General features: G+C 44.4%; 1 long non-coding RNA gene across 2 annotated transcripts in view; it reads left to right on the top strand.

Moving 5' to 3' along the window:
* The first annotated feature begins 1,603 nt into the window (after positions 1-1,603).
* LOC135322365 (uncharacterized) overlaps positions 1,604-19,832 on the top strand; it is a 47,296-nt gene continuing 29,067 nt past the window's right edge. For both annotated transcript variants that reach the window (XR_010382894.1, XR_010382893.1), the window contains exons 1-2: positions 1,604-1,711; positions 8,895-9,036. This is a non-coding gene — a long non-coding RNA (uncharacterized LOC135322365). The remainder of the gene's footprint in view (positions 1,712-8,894; positions 9,037-19,832) is intronic.

Raw genomic sequence — 19,832 nt, 5'->3', positions numbered from 1 at the left:
CTTTGAGAAATTCAGTGTAGCTATGGGCTGAGCCAAGGTGAGAAGGCAGCCTCTGGAATGGCTCCCAATGACCTCCCACTTCCCGGCATTCATGCCTTTTGTAATCTGCCCCTCCAGTGTAGACTGAGCCTGGTGACTTGCTTCTGACAGACTATAACAAAAGTGATGGGCTGTCACTTTTGAGATTGGGTGTAAAATGTCTGTGACTTCTGTCCTTCATGCTGTCTCTCATTCTCTCTTGCTCTGGGAAAGGCCAGCTGCTATGCTGTGAACTGTCCTATGGCAGGGACCTCGGCAAGGCTTCTGGCCAACAGCCAGTGAGAAACTGGTAGCACCATGACATTGGAGGCTGGAGGTAGACTTGCCAACTACCCAGGAGTGAGCTTGCAAAAAGATCCACCCCTAGTGGAGCCTTGAGATGGTGGACACCAGGCAGACACCTTCATGCATCCTTGTGAGATGTTCTGAACCAAAGGCATCCTGGAAAAAAAAAATACAAATTTTATTTACAATCCAGAAGTAGACTCACAGACATAGAAAATAAACTGTGGTTACCAGGGGGGAAAGGGTGAGAGAGGGATAGATTAGGAGTTTGGGGTTAACAGATACACGTTACTATATATAAAATAGATAAACAACAAGGACCTGCTGTATAGCACAGGAAACTATATTCAATTTCTTGTAATGAGCCATAATGGAAAAGACACTGAAAATATATATATGTATGTATGTCTATGTATAACTGAATCACTTTGCTGTCCACCTGAAACTAACATTGTAAATCGACTACACTTCAATTAAAAAAAAAAAGAATTAAAAAAATTTTAAAACAAAGACATCCTGACCCACAAAAACTGAGATAATAATTATTCTTAATACTAAGTTACTAATAATGAACGTTGGCTGTTTTGCCCTGCTCAACTGTGGGGTAACTTGTGTGCAGCAACAGATAAAAAAAATACCATCACTTCCTGAGGACTGTATTCACGTGGTGGGTCACCGAGAGAGTGGCTGAAGGTCTAACTGTTGCTCTGGACATGCAGACATAGCAAGGGATGAGGGGCTATCTCGTGTGCAGTGATGGGTGGGTGGGGGCTGGGTAGGAGGAAAGACGTGGAAACTGGCGGTTTACGGCATCAGTGTGGCCAAGCTCTCAGGCGTTCTAGCAATGCTCCTGCCTGTCACCGAACTGTTTTGAAATTCGGCTCCGTTTGCACATTGACTATCGAATCACCCGCCAGGCGCTGCGACTGTGGGCTTGTGTCTCCCTGGGATTTGAGTCCTTGACCAGATCCCAGGCCACTTCTGTCTGAGACTCCTCGAATAGGTACTCTTCAGAAGGTATGCGCGTTATCCAAGCTTCTGTCTCTTGAATCTCAAACTGCCCTGCATCCTCAGCCGTGTGACGCTGGGGCTGGAACTTGGCTGAGTGGACCCGGCTTTGCCAGCGGCGCCCCGCCGGGCCCTGCCGGCAGGGGGCGGCAGAGGGCGCCCGCCGGCGGCGACGGAGGCCGGGGCCCGCTTCTCGCCTCCTCCCCGCGCCTCCTCGCCCCGCGCGGCCGCCGTGACTGGCCCCGGCTGCAGCAGCTCCCGTGGCGGCGTCTGGCCCGCTTGGCAGTCTCTCCCGCCCTTGCAGGCCAGCTTCGGGCGCCCCGCCGGGCGGCCCCACGCCTCAGAGGTTGGCGTCTCTCGTCCCAGCACCCTCCGCCGAGTAAGTCTGAGCCAGTCCGGTCTCCCTTTATCCCCCCAGCCCAGGAGCGGCGGCTCTGCCCGAAGGTGCGCCCCCCGGGGTACATCACAGAGTTCTGCTCTGCCTTTTCAGTGATCATTCTCTTCCAGCTTCTCGTTATGAAAACAAAGCAGTGTGGTTTCTGTCTCCTGATGGTACCCTGGCTGATGCAGGGGTCCCCCCCTCCACTCCTGGCCTCTGGCTTCCCATCTTACCCTTCCAAAGAGAGCGTCCCCGGGCCTGGCCCGACCTTCCAAGGGCATCCTCCTGACATGGGTGTCCCAGGCTGCCGTGTGTCCTCACCCCAGCCCCAGCCCTGCCCTCAGGAGGGAGCCCGGGAAGTGCAGACCAGAGACACCGCCCAGCTCAGAGCCAGACGGTGACCAAGGGGGCGGGCGGAGCGGGGAGGTCTTGCAAAGAAGCCACAGCCTACCTGCCGGTGTGCGGGTGCTCGTCTCTGGGGCCTCAGCCGGAGTCCCAGGTGACAGCGGAGCAGGGGGAGGCAAGGGGCAGCGCTGGCCACCGGTCTGGGACTTACCGGTGCGGGACTGTGGTTCACTTGCTGCTTGCAGGGTTTCTTGGCTGAAGCTGCACCTCCACACTTGGCTCTGCCCTTTTTTGCAAAGGGCCCAATGTTACAAGCCTCCAACTGACAGGTGGCCCCGAGGCCCCGGAAAGGACTGTATTTTATAATTATTTGTGTGTGAGTTAGGGGACCCATTTATAACCCAATGGCTTAGAAAGAGAGGCCAGAATGTAAACTTAAATTTAGACAGAAAACTCACGCTCTCGGGCAGTGTCTAACCACGAGGACAGAACCCACTGCACGTACCTGAACAGACGGGGATAACACGCGGCAGATTGGCCCCACAGGCGATGCAAAGTCTAAGTGTCCAGCAGGGGTGTGGGGAGGCCACCCGGAGGGTAACGCCATGGGAAGCCACTGGCCTTCGCTGCAGGACAGAGCGAGTGGTGCTGCGGTTGGGTTCTCCGGAAGCACACACTTAGGCATAGTTTGGGAGACATGGTGTTTATGAGGGGTCAGCCCCTGGCGGGAAAGGAGAATGAGGGTGGCCGAAGCAGAAGCCACCTGGTGATGCAGACCAAACAAAACCTCAGCCAGGCCTGGAGCACTACCCACCAGAGTGTCCTACAGGCAGCCCTTGTGCTGGACACTTACACCCGCCCCCTCGGTCATGGGATCCTCGAGGAGCTGCCAGCTGCATCCCTGCCATTGCGCAGCAGGTCCTTCCTTGAAGGGGACCTGAGCGTCTTGTGTCTCCCTCAGTGGTGTCACCAGAGCCTGGAGCAGGGGATCCCCTGATGAAGGCTGGAACCACCCTAGGCCTAAACAGGGGAGCTGCTAGTACCCAGGCTGCTAATGGAGGTTCTGCTCAACACAGAGGAGGAAAGAAATACCTGGCCTCGCCCTTCCTCCAGGTTAGAGTGTCTACTTAGTGGCTCCTACTGGCCAGCGCTGGTCAGGCCCAGCTGCCTGGGAGCTTGAGGAACCCAGCCTGCGGGGGTCAGCACCTTGAGCAGAGCCAGGGAAAGGAAAGGACTGTGCCAACCAGCAGGCCCAGGACGTCTCGCCAGCACGTTCCCTCTTCCTTTCTCTCCCAAGCAGCAAGGCTGAGAACCAGGGCCCACTGACCGCAGCCCTCAGCCTGCAGTGTTCCTTATCCTGACAGGCCACCTTGTCTCGTTGAGGAAAACCCCTCAGGAGCAGAGGCCCCACCCCCTCAGCTGCTGGGAGGGCCGCCTCAGCGCTGACCCCTTTGGGGATGGTGATGGCTGAGAAGGGCCGCTGTGCCCAAGGCCCTGCCTCTTCCCGCGGTGGCCAGTGTCTGATGGCTGACTGAGGGGAGGCGTGAAGGCCCAGCCCCTCACCCCAGTTCACCCCACTCTGAAGGGTCGTCCAGACCAGAGCTCACCAGGGTTGACGGACACCCCTCCCACCCCGAGACTGCATTGCAGCCCAGCTTTCCCCTCTGCCCAGTCCTGCCCCCTGCCCTCCCTACACGCACTCCCTCGGCCCCCTGCACCTGCTCTTCTCCCTGGGGACCGCAAGCAGTGACATTCATGCTGAGCTCCCCCGAGATAATTTAGTTTGGATCCCTTTGGCCTGTGGGAAATCCTCCTGTGATAGCAGGGTGTGGGGGTCCTCAGCCAGGCCCCCATTTGGTCACTCATGCCTTTGTGGCTAGAATATTCTTTCCTAGACAGTCCACCTCAGCCTTTCACCTCATTTACGTCTCTGCTCAGACGTTGCTGTGAACTGTAGCTATCTCTCCCACCGTCGTCCTCTGCCTACTTCTCTTTATGGCCCTTCGTACCGTCTGACCGATGATTTATAATGTGTTTATCAGGTGTCTCCGCCCATCCAAGAGCAGAGGCTTTGGTTTTATTAATAGCTGTCTGTCCGCAGTGCCAGTGTTCAGCACACAGTGTGAATTCAGTCAAATTTACTAATGAATTCATTCATTCATTCATTCATTCATTCATTCATTCATTCATTCATTCACAGAGTGCCAAGCCCCATGCCAGGCACTGATGATGCCTTTGGAAATTTCTGGTCTTGTGGGGAAATTAGACCAGTAGAAAAATAATGGTAACACAACGTGGCAAGTGCTATTATTGGGGCATAGTGGTCCATTGATGTGAGCAACTTGCACAGAGCTGCAGCGAGCAGGTGTTAAGGGACTGATTTCCAGGAAGAAGCCGGGCAGAGAGGCCCTAGACAGGATAGTGTGAGCAGGCAGGCAGGTGACGGCAGGGGTCTCTAGGACATCAGGGTCAAGAGGACGATGAGACAGGGGAGGCCAGGCAAGCCCTAGGATGCAGCACCACTACTTCTAGAAACTCGTTCCTCGGAACTCTAGCATGAATGTGCACAGATCCGTGTATGAGACAATCACTGCCTCACTGGTTACAATGGCAGAAAGCAGTAAGGAGTGACGTCAGCATTGATTGAGAGGGAAACAGCTGGATAAACAAAGGAACCTCCATATTTTGGAGGACTGCGGCTCTTAAGAGAGCTTACACACAGATGGCCAACAGGCACGTGAAGAGATGCTCAGCATCGCTGATTGTCAGAGAAATGCAACATGACAGTGAGGTACCACCTCGCACTGGTCAGAATGGCCTCCATTCAAAAGTCCAGAAACAATAAATGCTGGAGAGGATGTGGAGAAAAGGGAACCCTCCTACACTGCTAGTAGAAATGTAGTTTGGTGCAGCCATTATGGAGAACAGTTTGGAGATTCCCTAAAAACTAAAAATAGACTTACTATATGACCAGCAATCCCACTCCTGGGCATTTATCCAGAGGGACGCTAATTTGAAAAGATACACGTACCGCAGTGTTCACAACAGCACTATTTACAATAGACAAGACATGGAAGCAACCTAAATGTCCATTGACAGATGACTGGATAAAGAAGTTGTGGTATATTTATACAATGGAATACTACCCAGCCATAAAAAAGAATAAAATAATGCCATTTTCAGCAACATGGATGGACCTGAAAATTATTATACTAAGTGAAGTCAGTCAGACAGAGAAAGACAAATATCATGATATCACTTATATGTGGAATCTAAAAAAAAAAGTGATACAAATGAACTTATTTAGAGACAGAAATAGACTCACAGACAAAGAAAACAAACCTGTGGTTGCCAAAGGGGAAAGGGGGTTGAGGAGGGATAAATTAGGAGTTTTGGATTTGCAGATACATAAAATAGATAAACAACAAAGTCCTACTGTATAGCACAGGGACCTATATTCAGTATCTTGTAATAGCCTATAATGAAAAAGAATCTGAAAAAGAATAGATACATAAATGTATAACTGAATGACTATGCTGTACACCTGAAACTAACAACATTGTAAATCAATAATACTTCAATTTAAAAAAATCTTTGAGTAAAAATCTTAAAAAACAAAACAAAACAAACAAAAAAGAAGAGTTGCCTCAGTCAGTATGTACCAACTTGGAAAGAGGTACATGATACCACATTAGATGGAAGGGAGGTTACCACACTATATGCACATACTGATACCCTTTTTGTTTAAATATATGCATACGTGTGTGTGTTTATATAAACACGGGATCACCCGGAAGGGAACAGCTATTGACAGTAGACTGTGGGACTGGAACAGACAAGGCGAGGCTATCACATTTGGGTATTATTTGAATTTGTGAAAACCGGCATGGATTAACTTTCAAATTAAATAGAAGGAAAGAAAGAAAAGAAAGTCCAAGGAGCTTACGGACACCAGGCATCAGGGCCAAACTACAGGCACACGAATCCAGATCGGCTGGAATAATTAATCAAAGCAGGTCACGGGGTGAAAGCAAACGAGAAGCAGGAGTCAGGAAAGTGAGCTAGTTCAAGACCAGGGCAGGGCAGCGGGGAGGGCAGAGACATAGGTGACCTGATTCCAGGAGACGCACTGTTGACTTCTGCAGTGACCCACCTCCTGCAGGCCTTACGTGTGTGCAGGAGGCCTGGGGGTCAGAAACAGCCACCTGCAGTCATGCTGTACTTTGATAGGGGCAGGCAGAGCAGAGCTGGGGATGGGGTGAGGAGTTTCTCATAAGGTGGGCCCAAGCCTTCCAGCTTCCTCTAAGCCAGCCCTCCCTCCAGGAGTCCTAGAGAAAAGAGCAGATGGTGGGGGGACAGTGTGTCCTCTGCCTTTCTCACCAGCTCCTTTCACCAAAAAGGATGTTCCTTTTGACTCCTTGCAGGACCTCTCAGAACTTTTAGCAAGCATATTTTTTGCACAGTGAATCTCTAGGAAGAGATGCTGCGTGCAGTATTTCCCAAAAGTATTTAATCACAGAGCATTGCATTCATTAGGCAATAGATTTTATTTGCCATCAAGTTTTAATGATTCAAGTATTACGTGGGTGCTTTCTCCTTGTCAGAGGCCCCAGGCCATCCTGCTGGAGGCCACGTGGAAAAAGAGGGCCTGAAGGATGACACACCGCATGGAGACAGGAGTCACTTGCAAAGGGCCTGAGGCACCCAGCCTTGAGAGTGGGGCCATCTTGACCCTGCATCCCAGCCCAGCGAATGCAGCACCATGAGAGAGCTGCTGGTTCTAGTGGAACAGAAACAAGCCAGCCCTGCTGACCCACCCCTGCCCAAAGTCCTGACCCAGAGGCTCATGAGCAATAATCGGTTTGCTCGCCGCTGCTAAGTTTCACAGTGGTGGGTTATGCAGCCATAGGAAACTGATGTCTCCTGTTTTATCCCCAATGTCAACCTCCCCCTCTTCCAAGGGAAGACCTTGTTTTTATCATGACTTGGTTTTCAGTAGTGCCATCAGATGTGTATTTTTTTGTAATCTCTTTTATCTTCTTGAGCTTTATAAATAGAAATTCAAGCTATATGTATTGTAGGGAGAATGGCGTTGTGGAATACTCACCAAGTGAAATATTATTCCAGCCGTGAAAATGAGCATTGCCACACACAGTACCGTGGAAGGATGGAACTTAGAGCCGTAGACATTGTATTGAAAACAGCAAGTTGCGGAAGATGACAATACAGCTTGTTCATCTTTTTATATGATTGTTGGCCATTTCTTCTTAAGTATGTTTCTTTTGCCCATTTTTCTTTGGGGTTGTCTTCTTCTTATTGATTTGTTGGAATTCTGTATAAATTTTAAGATGTGTCCCCCAAGATTGAGTACTAGGAATTACTTGAATCCCAAGAAACATTTCCAAGAATAGACTTTAAAATTACCAAACCAACCAACCAACAAAAAACACCCTGCATGGTACTGGGGAAAAAAAAAAAACAACAAGATTAACAACATATTACACAGACTCTTTGACTTCTTGGCTGAAAATTCCAAGGAGCAGAGACCCAAACAGAACTTTGGGCTCTGCTGCTCAGAAGGCTATTTATACAAATCCTCAGTGCACAGAGGTTCTATTTCATATTTTCTGTCTACCGAAAGGAAATGCATCCTTTAACTTGAGATACGGCCCCACTTTTTAACATTTCCTAGGATGGACCAATGAATTGCTGTTTTCCCAATAGTGAATTTATATAGCACTGAAGAAGTAGACTCCGTTAACCCCTGAAGGATCACATTTCCTTCACTTGGGTCATTTGATAGGGCCATTATAGACCCAGATAAGGCACGTGGGGCTGTGTTTAATGTCTGGCAATTTTCTCGTGCCTCTTCATTTATTGAAAGAATGTCTCCATTAGTAGCCATTAGTCCGTTCTGCCAAGATGGGGCTAAATTATCCTCGATGGCTTAAGAGAATGCTTTTTCAAGAAAAATAATGGCCTTAATTGCTTAGTGGAATAGATACAGCTTTCTCTGTCATAACCTCCCCTCCTCCCCCAGGCGGAATTGGACACTGCTCACCCCAGTCAAAGAGCCAGGTCATTTTCTCGCTACCCGGAGAGTCAGCCCTCGCTCCAGCCTGTGGCCTCTCAGGTGGCTGGCCACTCTCCCTGGGAGTAAACAGAGCTCCTCCACCCATCCCAGGACTGAGGCCTCCCACTCTCAGATTCATCCAGGGAGAAAGAGGGATGAGCCACCTTGCCGAGCAAACAATCTCACTCCCAGGGACTCTGTTTCAGCAAAAGGAAGCAAATCATGTTAGAGGGACCATCACCTCCCTCAAGCTCCTCACTGAAACCCGTCTCCTTTCTGACCTTTCTTTTGAAGCATATGCTCGATGGAAAGTATGGTTTGCAAGAGGGAGGTTGTAGGTGTGTGGGGGAGGGTATTTTTCATGATTAAAACAAGTTTTTTACGTAGCTTTTTTTTTTTATAGGAAACTGTAAAGTTTAATTAATGAAAAGCTTCCACCTCTGAAACATGGGTATCTCTCCCCAGGATTTGTCTTTTTCATACTGTCTCCTCAGAAGTCAATCCACTCTCACAGGCATTACATCATTTCAGTTGAGGTAGCTTCAGGTGAAAATAATAGAATTCCGACGAATAGTGACTTAAATAACAGACATTTAATAAACTTTTGTATCACAAGAAGTCCGGAGATAGGCAAATCCAGATGTTCAGCAGATCATCGAGGGCACCAGTGACCAAAGTTCTTACCATCTTTCTCCTGTGTCACTGTCAGTGTGTCAGCCACAGCCCTCAAGATGCTGCTCCAACAACTCCCTTCTCTCCTGACAGGTCACAAGCAGGAAGGATGGAGTTGAAAGCAAAGCCTGGAGGTCTCTTTTGTCAGGAAGAGAATCCGTTCCAGGAGCCCTGGAATCTCATTGGCCAGAATCAGATCACATGCTCACCCCTGGACCAATCAAAGGAAAGCAAGGTACCACATTTGGACTCAGGCCAATCATGGTTTATTGGCAACCCAACTCTCCACTGGGGCCCTGGCAACCCAAACACAGGTGGGATTCTATTCAGAAGGAAGGAGGAATAGGGGCCACAGCTCCCAGGTCCTTATTTCCAGCCCTGACAGTTCTTACCTTCAGTTGCATCTTTCCAACTGCCTGGTGGGCAGCACTGCCTCATTGTCCTGACACCTCAAACTTAGTCTGTCAGGGAAAAAATTTCTTTTTTAAAAAGTTGAAGTATAATTGATTTACAATGTTGTTAGTTTCAGGTGTATAGCAAAGTGATCAGCTATAAATATACATATACATATGTATACTTTTTCAGATTCTTTTGCACTATAGGTTATTATAAGCTGTTGAATATAGTTCCCTGTGCTGTACAGTAGGTTTCTGTTGTTTATCTATTTTATAGATAGTAGTGTGTATATGTTAATCCCAAACTCCTGATTTATCCCTCCCTCCCACCAATTTCCTCTTTGGTAATCATAATTTGTTTACTATGTCTGTAAGTCTATTTCTGGTTTGTAAATATGTTCATTTGTATCCTTTTTCTTAATTCCACATATAAGTGATATCATATAATATTTGTCTCTCTCTATCTGATTTACTTCACTTAGTATGATAATCTCCAGGTCCATCCATGTATATGAATAATGCAAATGGCATCATTTCATTCTTTTTTATGGCTGAGTAGTATTCCATTGTATAAATACACCACATCTTCTTTATCCAGTCATCTGCCAATGAACATTTAGGTGGCTTCCATGTATTGACTATTGTAAATAGTGCTGCTATGAACACTGGGGTCCAGATATCTTTTTGAGTTAGAGTTTTTTCTGGATAGATGCCTAGTACTGGGTGGATCATATGGTAACTCTACTTTTAGTTTTTAGGGAATCTCCATACTGTATTCCCTAATGGCTGCACCAAACTACATTCCCACCAACAGTGTACCTTTTTCTCCACACCGTTTCCAGCATTTATCATTTGTAGACTTTAATGGTGGCCATTCTAACTGGTGTGAGGTGATACCTCGTTGTAGTTTCTCTGATAATTAGCAATATTGAGCATCTTTTCATGTGCCTGTTGACCATCTTTATGTCTTCTTTGGAGAAATGTCTATTTAGGTCTTCTACCCATTTTTTGATTGGATTGTTTGTTGTTTTGATATTGAGGTATGTGAGCTGCTTGTATATTTTGAAAATTAATCCCTCGTTGGTCTCATTGCTTGCAAATATTTTCTCCCGTTCCATACGTTGTCTTTTCATTTTGTCTATGGTTTCCTTTGCAGCACAGAAGCTTTCAAGTTTAATTAGGTCCCATTTGCTTAATTTTGCTTTCATTTCCATACTCTGAGAGACAGATTTAAAAACATATTGCTGCAATTTATGTCAAAGAGTGTTCTTCCTATGTCTTCTTGTAGGAGTTTTATAGTATCTGATCTTACAGTTAGGTCTTTAATCCATTTTGAGTTTTGTATATGGTGTTAGAGAATGTTCTAATTTCATTCTTTTACAAGTAGCTGTTCGGTTTTCCCAGCACCACTTATTAAAGAGACTGTCTTTCCACCATTGCATAGTCTTACCTCCTTTGTTATGGATTAACTGACCATAAGTGCATGGGTTTAGTTCTGGACTTTCTATCCTGTTGTGTTGATCTATGTGTCTGTTTTTGTGCCAGTACCATACTGTTTTGATTACTGTAGCTTTGTAGGATATTCTAAAGTCAGGGAGTGTGATTCCCCAGCTCTGTTCTTCTTTCTCAAGATTGTTTTGACTATTTGGGGTCTTTTATGTTTCCATACAAAATTTTTAAAATGTTTCATTCCAGCTCTATGAAAAACCATCGGTAATTGATAGGGATTGCATTGAATCTGTATATTGCCTTGGATAGTATGGCCATTTTCACAGTAATGATTCTTACAATCCAAGAATATGATATATCTGTTTGTGTTGTCCTCACTTTCTTTCATCAGTGCCTTATACTTTTCCAAGTACAATTCGTTTGCCTCCCTAGATAACTTTATTCTTAGATATTTTATTCTATTTGGTGCGATGGTAAATGGGATTGTTTCCTTAATTTCTTTTTCTGCTATTTCATTATTAGTGTATAGAAATGTAACAGATTTCTGTATATCAATTTTGTATCCTGCCACTTTACCAGAATCATTGATGAGCTTTAGTAGTTTTCTGGTAAAATCTTTAGGATTTTCTCTGTATAGTATCATGCCATCTGTAAACCATGACAGTTGTACCACTTCTTTTCCAGTTTGGATCCCTTTTATTTCCTTTTCTTTTCTGATTGCTATGGCTAGGACTTCACAAACTATGTGGTTAGAGTGGGCATCCTTGTTCCTGATCTTAGAGAAAACGCTTTCAGCTTTTCACCATTGAGTATGATGTTAGCTGTGATTTGTCATCTTTGGCCTATATTATGTTGAGGTATGTTCCTTTTTGCCCACTTTCTTGAGAGTTTTTATCATAAATGACTGTTGAATTTTATCAAAAGCTTTCTCTACATCTATTGAGATCATCATATGGTTTTTATTCTTTCAATTAATGTGGTGTATCATATTGATTTATGAATATTGAAAAATCCTTGCATCCCTGGGATAAATCCCATTTGATCATGGTGTATGATCCTTCTAATACAGCGTTAGAGTCAGCTTGCTAGGATTTTGTTGAGGATTTTTGCATCTATATTCATAAATGATGTTGGCCTGTAATTTTCTTTTTTGTGATATATTTGCCTGGTTTTGGTATCAGGATGATGGTGGCCTTATAGAATGAGTTTGGGAGTGTTCCTTCCTCTGCAATTTTTTTGGGAAAGTTTCAGAAGGACAGGTGTTAACTCTTCTCTAAATGTTTGGTAGATTCACCTGTGAAGCCATTTGGTCCAGGATATTGTTTGTTGGGAGTTTTTAAATTATTGATTCAATTTTAGTACTGATAATTTGTCTCTCCATCATTTTCTATTTCTTCCTGGTTCAGTCTTGGGGGATTGTGCCTTTCTAAGAATTTGTCCATTTCTTCTAGGTTATCCATTTCATTGGTGTATAGTTGCTCATAGTAGCCTTTTATGACTCTTTGTATTTCTGTGGTGTCAGTTGTAACTTCTCCTTTTCCATTTCTGGTTTTATTGATTTGAGCCCTCTCCCTTTTTTTTTTCTTTTTTTTTTTTTTTTTTTTTTTGTTGATGAGTCTGGCTAAAGGTTTATCAGTTTTGTTTATCTTTTCAAAGAACCAGCTTTTAATTTCATTGATCTTTTCTATTTTTTTAAGTCTCTATTTCCTTTATTTCTGCTCTGATATTTATGATTTCTTTCCTTCTACTAACTTTGGGTTTTGTTTGTTCTTCTTTCTCTAGTTGATTTTGGTGTAAGATTAGGTTGTTTACTTCAAATTTTTCTTGTGTCCTAAGGTAAGCTTGTATCACTGTAAACTTCCCTCTTAGAACTGCTTTTGCTGCATCCCAGAGGTTTTGGATCATTGTGTTTTCATTTTGATTTGTCTCTATATATTTTTTAATTTCCTCTTTGATTTCTTCAGTGATCCACTGGTTGTTTAGTAGCATATTGTTTGTTTAGCCTCCATGTGTTTATGTTTTTTGCAGTTTTTTCTTGCAGTTAATTTCTAATCTTATAGTGTTGTGGTCTGAAAAGATGCTTGATGTGATTTAAGTTTTCTTAAATGTACCAAGACTTGCTTTGTGGCCCAGCATGTGGTCAATTCTGGGGAATGTTCCATGTGCACTTGAGAAGAATGTGTATCCTGCTGCTTTTGGATAGAATGCTCTATAAGTATCAATTAAGTCCAACTGGTCTTATGTGTCATTTAAGGCCTGTGTTTCCTTATTGATTTTCTGTCTGGATGATCTGTCATTGATGTAAGTGGGGTGTTAAGTCCCCCACTATTATTGTGTTACTGTGCCAATTTCTCCCTTTATGTGTGTTAACATTTGCCTTTGCCTTATATATATTGGGTGCATATATATTTACAACTGTTATATCTTCTTCTTGGATTGATCCCTTCATCATTATGTAGTGTCCTTTGTTGTCTCTTGTAACAGTCTTTATTTTAAAGTCTATTTACCTAAGATAACTATTGCTACTGTAGCTTTCTCTTGATTTCCATTTGCATGGAATACCTTTTTCCATCCCCTCACTTTCAGTCTGTATGTCTCTTTAAATCAGAAATGAGTCTCTCATAAGCAGCAAATATATGGGTCAAGTTTTTGTATCCACTCAGCCAGTCTGTGTCTTTTGGTTGGAGCATTTAGTCCACTTACATTTCAGGTTATTATTGATATGTACGTTCTTATTGCCATTTTGTTAATTGTTTTGGATTTGTTTTTGTATGTCTTTTTTTCACTTTTCTTCTTTTGTTCTCTTCTCTTGTGATTTGGTGACTCTCTTAGTGTTATGTTTGGATTTCTTTTTCTTTTTTGTGTGTATATCTATTATAGATTTTTGGTTTGCAGTTACCATGAGCTCTTAGTATAGCAGTCTCTATTATCCATGATTGCTTAACACTGCTGATCTCTTAATTTCAAATGCATTTTAAATACTCTGCATTTGTACTCTCCTCCTCTAACAATTACTACTTTTGATATTGTATTTTATCTTTAAATGTTTTGTGTATCCCTTAACTTTTTATTGTGGATACAGATGATTTTTTACCATTTTTATCTTTTAACCTTCCTCCTAGTTTGTGTGTGGATGATTTCCTACCTTTACTGTATGTTTGCCTTTTCCATTTCATAGTTTTCTTGTTTCTAGTGGCCATTTCTTTCCTGCCTAGAGAAGTTCCTTTAGCATTTGTTGCAAAGCTGGTTTGGTGGAGCTTTGTAAAGCTTTTGATTACTCTGTCAAATGTGAATGAGAGCCTTGCTGGATAGAGTATTCTTGGTTGTAGGTTTTTCCATTTCCTCACTGTAAATATATCCTGCCGCTCCCTTCTGGCCTGCAGAGCTTCTTCTGAAAAATCCACTGATAGTCTTATGGGAGTTCCCTTCTATGTTATTTGTTCCTTTTCTCTTGTTAATTTTACTATTCTCTCTTTACCTTTGGTTTTTGTCATTTTAATTATAATATGTCTAGGTGTGCTCCTCTTAGGGTCAGTCTTGTATGGGACTCTGCACTCCCTGGCTTTGGGTGACTGTTTCCCCAGTTAGGGAGATTTTCAGCTTTTATCTCTTCAAATATTTTCTCAGGCCCTTTCTCTCTTCCTCTTCTCCTCTGGGACCCTTATAATGCAACATTATTGTGCTTGATGTTGCCCCAGAGATCTCTTAAACTGTCCTCTTTCTTTTCGTTCTTTTTTCCTTTTTCTGTTCTGTGGTAGTAATTTCCACGACTCTGTTTTCTAGCTCACTGATCCATTCTTCTGCCTCATTTAGTCTACTATTGGTTTCTTCTTGTGTATTTTTAATTTCAGTTATAGTATTCTTCAGTTCTGTTTGGTGGTTCTTTGTATTTTCTAGCTCCGTGTTAAAGACTGCTAGCTTCTCACTCTGTGCATCATTCTTCTCCCAAGTTCTCTAATCACCTTTACGATCATTACTCTAAACTCCATCTTGGGTAGATTGCCATCCCCACATCACTTAGTTCTTTTTCTGCAATTTTATCTTGTCCCTTTGTCTGGAACGTATTCCTCTGCCACCTCATCTTGTCTAAATTTCTATTTGTATTTTTATGTATGTGGTGGGTTAGTCACATTTCTCAACCTTGGAGAAATGGCCCTCTGTAGGGGACGTCCTGTACATCCCAGCAGTGCACCCCACTCTCATCACCCAAGGGCTAGCTGGTCCCAGGGTTGGATCTGTCTTGCATTTGTGGACTTGTTCCATAGGCTGCAGATCATAGTTTTCTTGCTTCCGGTGTCTGTACCCTGGTGGGTGAGGCTGGACTAGAGGCTTATGCAGGTTTCCTGGCAGGAGGGCCAATGCCTACCCTATGGTGGGAAGGGCTGGTCCTGCCCCTCTGCTGGGTAGGGTCCCGTCTAGGGGCGTGTCTAGAGGCAGCTGTGGGCTCATGAGCCTTTAGGCAGCCTGTCTGCTGATGAGTGAGGCTGTGTTCCCACCCAGTTAGTTGTTTGGCCTGAGGTGTCCTGGCACTGGAGCCTCCAGGCTGTTGGGTGGGGCAGGGTCTTGGTGCTAATGACTGAAGCAAGATGTCAGACTCAGGAGAGTTCACGCAGATGAATACTCCCCGATATGTGCACCAACATGTCTATGTGCTCAGGGTTAGCTGCACCCGCCCCCAGCATCCCCAGGAGACCCTTAAGACCAGCAGGTAGGTCTGGCCCAGGTTCCTGTGAAGTTACTGCTTTTGCCCTTGGTCCCTGTGAGTGTGTGATTTTGTGTGCATCCTTTAAGAGTGACATCTCTTTCTGCCAGTCCTGTGGAGCCCCTGCACTTAAGCCCCACTGGCCTTTAAAGCCAAATACTCTGGGGGCTTCTCTTCCTGATGATGTACCCCTCTGCTGGGGAGCCTGACGTGGGCCTTAGAACTCTCACTCCTGTGGGGGAACCCCTGCAATATAATTATTCTTCAGTTTGTGGGTCACCCACCCAGGGGTATAGGATTTGATTATATCGTGAGTGTGCCCCTCCTGCCATCTCATTGTGGTTCCTACTGTATGCCTTTAGATGTAGAAGATCTTTTCCTGTAGGTTCAGTCTTTTTTGTCAATGGTGTTGAGCCGTTAGTTGTGACTTTGTTGTGTTCATGAAAGGAGATGCGCTCCCACCCCTTCTGTTCCTCCATCTTAATCCAGTAATCAGAAAATCCCTTTTCTCATCTAATAGATGACTCCTTTCTCTGCATTTCTTGACTTTTCCAGTGGTAGTTTCATCCATCTGTCTACCCATCATGGAGGCTGTGAACCTCAGAATCATTCTGGACGCCCTTGATCTGGATTTCTTTACCGAGTTGGTCCCCAGAGCGGTCAAATCTTTGTCTTCCTAACGTCTCCCACCAGCTCACCATTTCCACTCTTTTTACCATCCCTTCAGTCACACTGTCCCTAATGCACACGGACCGCTTCATTTCATCTGAAATGGGCCCCGGCCTCCAGGGCCATGTGCTCTGCCACCAAACTCACCTTCTTAAGGCCTACAGTTCTCACCTCTCCCTTGCCTGGGATGAGGCTCCCATAGTCCCACAGGAAGACAATACAGAATTCTTAGTTTGAGTTTTAAAATTTTTCTAAACATTACCTTTTAAAAAGGATCCCCCATTATTTTCTGCTCTGGCCCGACTGGCTGAGTCATTTTTCTCCGAAGGCTGCTTTATGCATTACCATCACCACACACACGTCCACACCATCCCCTCAGACAGTCATACCTTTCCCCTTTCTCTCTCCTCTCTGACTCCTACCTGGCCAACTTGTGGCTCACTGCTGAAATCTCCTTAAATACCCTGGGCTTCAATGAGTGTGTTCTCCTCTGAAATCCTCCATGCATGTGGAATTATTAATCAATTTTTAAAAAGAAACTAGGGTTAAATAGTTAGGCAAGTGTCACTTGGCACTGGCCATGTTACCAGCCCTTTGTAATGTTCCACAATGATACTTACATGGTAAATAATGATATTATACCCATCGTTCAACATTGAGAAAAATTTTTAAAAGATTCCATTCTAACATTAAACTTCAGAAAGTTCAGAGTCCTTTTAAAAGGTAATGGTGGTAGCAGTATAATACAAGGCTGCAGCAGATTCTTCAAAAGAGTGCCAGTGAATCTTTACAATGTGATGACATCCATCAGTGGAGAGACCATTCATTCATTCTTCATTCATAGTTGGGAGATTGCAATTTTATTGCCTGACAACTGTCACCAGAATTCTTGGCAGGAGAACTCTCTATATTTAGGAAAATATCTTGACAAATTGCTTGGGGATAGACAGTGATGTTCAGAAGGAATACGACTGCATGGTTTGAATCAGGGCACCATGCTTCTGTCTAGGGAAGTGGAGGACTGATCTTCTTAACCATTTGCTCATAAAGAAATGGCAAATCACTTAAAGAAAAATGGCAAGGTATCAAGACAGAATGTTGTGTAGGAAACCAGAAGGCATGCAGAACTATTTTCTATTCAAGTGTTTTATAAGAACTACAGCAGAAGAGTAGGAGGCCTTGGGCTTAGCTGTTAGCATTAGGTGAAGGGGGGTCTGGTACCAAGTTGCCCACAGGCTTCTGTGAAGGCATTGGTCCAAGTATAGCTTTTTGTTGATATCTAGGGTTTTGCTGCTTGTTCTGGCTTTACCGCTTAGAAGCTTCATCAGAACTCTGAATTTATTTCTTCATTTGGAAGATGGAAGAGGGGAGTTCTGTGCTATGTCCCAGCCTGTATTTTATTTTCTAGATGTGCTCATGTTTATGTTGATCTTTCACAAGACTGAGTTCCCATTTTTCAATTCACATTTCTTTGGTAAAATTGTCGACACTGGTAGGATGCTTTTGGCTGCAAGTAAAAGAAAATTCCACTTCAACTGTCTTATACCCTAAGGGTGATTTATTGGTTCACATAACTGGAAAAGTCCAGATGTTGAGTAGCCATCAGGTGTGGTTCCATCAGCCTCTCTATGATTTGCTGCCCTGTCTCCCCTTTTGTGGGCTGGCAGCTTACTCAGGCTGACCACAAGGTGATCATAGCATTTCCTGGCCTTGCAGTCTGGCTGTAATAAAGTCCATAAGAGGAGGGATCATCTTGTCCAGCAACCCTACTCTTAAAATCAGAAACCCTCCTAACCAGAAACTCCTACCAAACCTTCCATTTCGTCTCATTGGCCAGAATTTTGTCACATGCCCGCTTCTAAACTAATTCCCCTGGCCTGAGGAATGCTGCTTGCTGATAATCTAAGATCCAGACTCTTAAACTCATCTCTGTGGCAAGGGGGCAGGATTACTCATAGACCCATCAAGCCCACACTGCACCTGGAGGTGGAGTCAGCCTCCCTAAACCCCAGACCTGCATGGGGGCAGCAGTGTCCCTGGGCAGAAAGCAAGGCACTGCCGGCACCAGGCAAGAGGAAATGGATGCCCTGTAGGCATCTGCAAAGTTTGCTCTGTACAGAACTGTAGAATATGTCTTTAATCCCGGTGATCTGAACAGGATACAGCCAAGTGTGGTCACCAAAGGCTGTAATGTTCACAGAGTTCAAAAGTCTGCCAGATCTTTATCTCACAAAGTCTAAAAATTCCAACAAGGAAATGAGAAACATGTAAACAGTTCCACCTCCGCCGGGCCCGGTACACCAGCATACGTGGAACCAATTGTTTCCACTCCGTATGGGATACTCATCAGCTTAATTACATGGAAAAAAAAATTACTCAAGAACCAAAACTGCCCCAGTTTTTCATCAGAGGAAAACAATAGGAGCTGAAAAATGTACTTTCTTCAAACAGAAAAGTAGGTGAAATCTTGGAAAGGATGGATCAGAAGTCAAGTGGTATTTAATTGCTTTTTTTTTTTCCACCAGAGGAACTTAAAGGAGTCAGAAAATATACCCTCTTCACATAGAAAAACAGATAAAATGTTGGAAAATAGAGACTGAGAAGTTTTTAATGATCAGTCATAAATATGTATTTTTATTCTGCCTCAAGTGTTACAGTCAGAATTTGCTTTCAATATACAACATTTATCAGTTTGGTGGGAGCGGGGGGCGGGGGGCAGTCTGTCACGCCCTTCTTGCTTGGGGCTCAACTTGATTTAGAAGTACAGTTGAGTCTTTCTTCCAACAAAACATCTATTGAGGGCCTCTGATGTACCAGGCTGCCCCGTGCCCGTGGCAGTCACGTGGTCAGCCAGCTGCCTGCCTTCCCTTTCAGAGGAAGGGGTTCCTCAGAGGCCATCATCCAGTGTCCCGAGCAACATTAGACCTTCTTTTGAGCAGTCTTGATCCTCCCTCTGACGTCCGCCAAGAAAGAGGTGTTCAGCACGCTGTGTGGGAATATTAGAGAGAAATTATTGACATGCTCTTGCTCTGAAGAATGTCCAGAGGCTAGATCATGGAAGGCTTTGGAAATCAGAGATCGAGTCTGCATCTCCAAGGCCGGGGTGGGATTCAAGTTCTTCCTCCCAGTCCTCAAAGAGTGCCCCCTAGGATGCAGCCACTGTGGTGCAGTAGAAAGAGTAAAGCCTTTGGTGTCCAACCAAACTGGGTTCAATCCTGGCTCAGTCACTTACCAGCCCTGTGACCTCAGGAAAGCTACTTATCTGCTCAGAACCTCACTTTTCTCATGAAAATAAAGAAATGAAGTTTCCATTCTAGAGTCATACTGCCCAGACTATTTGTGACTATAACACTTGAAATGGAGCCAGTCCCGATTCAGATGTACTGAGTGTGACCTAAAATCAGTCAGATTCAGGAAAACTTAGCAGGAAAAAAAAGAAAGGGAATTTAAAAATATCTCACAATTCTTTATACTGATTACATACTGAAATGAAGACACTGGCTAGATTGAATTAAATGAAATATGTTATGAAAATTGATTTTCCCTGCTTCTTTTTATTTTTCTTACCGTCGCTACTGAAATGTTTACATTTCACAGCTGTAATGTTAGGCCGAGTAGGAAGCAGTACTTTTTCTCTAATGGAAACTAGAAGTAGGATTTTGTTCCCTTAATGTCTTTAAGATCAGTGAGCACAGTCATTTGTAAACACGGCCCCAGTTTCTATCCATGCCCTTTGGCTGGCTGTGTCCTTCTGCTCTGACTCTGGACAGGACTTGATACTTGCTTTGCCAAAGGGCCTTTAGCAAACCCGATGCC

This window comes from Camelus dromedarius, chromosome 2 (assembly GCF_036321535.1).
Source record: "Camelus dromedarius isolate mCamDro1 chromosome 2, mCamDro1.pat, whole genome shotgun sequence".
NCBI classification, from domain to species: Eukaryota; Metazoa; Chordata; class Mammalia; order Artiodactyla; family Camelidae; genus Camelus; species Camelus dromedarius.
The sequence above is the reverse complement of the archived record's forward strand: the minus strand, read 5'-3'. Positions and strand labels throughout refer to the sequence as shown.